Here is a 2,524-nt window from a genome sequence, read left to right as displayed (position 1 = left end):
AGAGCTTTAGGTTATGACCCGTCGCTTTTGAGTTTTCGCCGTTTCTTTCATTCGGTGAAGAACGGTGATTTGTATACGTTTGAACATACCCAGGTTGACACATGTTTGGTTTCCTCGACGGTTACGACCCTCGGTTCTTGGAAGGGCCGTTTTTTCTTTGTTTCCGATTCCATTCTTCCTTTTAAAAATCCGTTTGGAGACAACCCGAGGCTGTTTTAAATGAACCGGAGCCGGCCGAATCAGAGTTGAATGATGTATTTTTGAAGTCGATTAGGTAATGTCCATCGCGTCTCCGTCCTCTTCCCGAACATCTTCTTGTGTTGTTAGGAATTAGCACGTTATGGGATAAGCCCAATCGGGATCCCGTGCTTATAAGGGATGATAAGGGTATGCAATTGCTTATCGTGTATGTGCTTTGTTTTCCTTGCATGCTTGTTTATAGATTTTTTTTGTTTTTGTAGTTATGTCGGCCTTCGATTTTTTGAAAAGTGATGATACTTCAGACGTTGGATTTACGGATGTTGCAGTTACTCCTGGGGATGATGCTGTGGTTCGAAGGAAAGAGGGTTGGTTTGAAGGTTCAGGGTATGTTGGGGTTCCGAACGTTAAAGGCTTTACCAAGGCTGCTGCTCCTAAGGCTTCAACTAGTCGTTCCACACGGCGTTTGTTGAAGTTTGTTGGCCCATCATCTTCTCATGAACCGGTTGAAGTTAGTGATGATGTTCAAGTTGCCGAAGATCAGGGTCTGAGTGTGGAGGTGGAAAAAGAGCAGGGTTTGGTTGTCTCTAAGAAGAAGAAGTCAACAGGTAAGAAGGTTGTGATGACAACGGTTCAAGGGTTGGATGGGAATGAAGTTTATGTTCCTGAGTGGAATGTTAAGGTTGGGGATAGCTTCAAAGATCCCGAGGTTTGTGCTGATGTGTTAGCCAATTTTGCTCCTCCTGGGGTTCGTGAGACCATTTCCGGTATGGAAGGTGATTCTATGCTTTCAAGGCTAATTCTTAGCTCTTGCAACCCTTCTGTCCTTTTAGCTGAGGGAGTTACTCGTTTTCGAAAGGGGATGCAGGAGTATGAGGATATTTCGAAGAAGAAGGAAAAAATGAAGGCTTCGATGACAGCCATGCAGAAAGAGGTTGACGGTTTTGCGAAGAAGGAGGAGGGTTATGTGAAGAAGGTTGATGAATTGTCCCATGACCACGAGGTTGAGATGGCAGGGTTGAAGAAAGCGATGGAAGCCGATAGAGCTAAGTTGGATACTGACCGGGAAGCCTTTGAGGTGCAGAGGAAATCCTTTGAGATGGAGAAAGAAGGCTTGACAGCTTCAGTCACCTAGACTACTAACGACAACCAGTGGCTAATTGAGCACGGGTTTCATCAGATTGTGACTTACATGCTTCATTCTTCTGAATTCAACTCGGTGTAGGGCGATGTTTACACGAAGCTGCTGAGCTATGGGAAGCATTTGGGCTTTTTTGTTGGCTTCAATCATCCCAAAGCTGGTCAACCGTTGGAGCAGTCGCCTATGTTCAACCGTGAAGCTTCCAAGCTCTTCTCAGACTCAGTCCATGCGATGGAAAGGCTCACTTACCCTTATGTGGGTGAAATTTCGTCTTGCTATGGTAAGCCTCTTTCCGTTTTGCAGGGCTTGAAACCAGCCAGCCTTGATGAGAAAGTTTCAAAGGAGGTGCTTGAGTCCTTGTCTAAGAAGCGCTCCCGTTCCGGTGATAGCGAAGAAACTTTATCTGGAGGTAGTGATGGATCTCATGTGGCAAGCCTTGAAGGTTAGGGCGTTGCTGGTGGTTGCCCGGAAATGAAGAAATTGAAGGAAGGTAAGAGTGTTGTTGCTAGTACTTCAAAGCCTGCTGCTGATGTTTGAAACAATTTATTCGTAGCTTTCTTAGCACTCATTGAACAATGTTATGTAATCTTAAACAATTTAGGTTCAGCATGAAACCCTTAAGGTTTCTGCTTTTGTGGTTGTGTTTGGCCTTTTTGGCCCTTTGAACATTTTCATGGGAATCCTTGTGATTTCCTTTGTTTAGCCTGAATGGCATGTCATGGATGATGTTAATTATGGCCTTTTAAGGCCTTGTTTATGAATCGTAATATTTCATGTATTATGTTTCGGTTGCTTGTCTTGTTAGTTTGATGTGTTTTTAGCTAACTTTCCTTAAGAAGTTTTAGTGCTACAGTCACTTTAGCTTCAAGGCTTCATTAGGTAAAAAGCACATGTTGGCTATCATTTATACCATTACTTGCTGTGTATTTGTTTCGTAAACTTTTTCAAAGCTTAAGGCACGAATTGAAGTAAGCAATTCAGACCCGTCTATGAGACAAGTTTTGTTTGAAAAAATTTTCTAAGTCTCATGGAGTTGGATTGATATAGGAACTCACCCCTTGTATAGGTTCATTTAACCCTTGAACCTATTGAGCGATGTGGCCTGGGAGCTCATCCCCTTACATGGCCCTTGCCATGGAGTTTCTTGCTAGGTTCTCAACCTGATTATAGGATAGTTAAGACAAG

Source organism: Bidens hawaiensis, unplaced genomic scaffold, assembly GCF_021521415.1.
Source record: "Bidens hawaiensis isolate Kalapana, Puna unplaced genomic scaffold, B.hawaiensis_p1.1 tig00030539_1, whole genome shotgun sequence".
In the NCBI taxonomy this organism is placed as follows: domain Eukaryota; kingdom Viridiplantae; phylum Streptophyta; class Magnoliopsida; order Asterales; family Asteraceae; genus Bidens; species Bidens hawaiensis.
The sequence above is the reverse complement of the archived record's forward strand: the minus strand, read 5'-3'. Positions refer to the sequence as shown.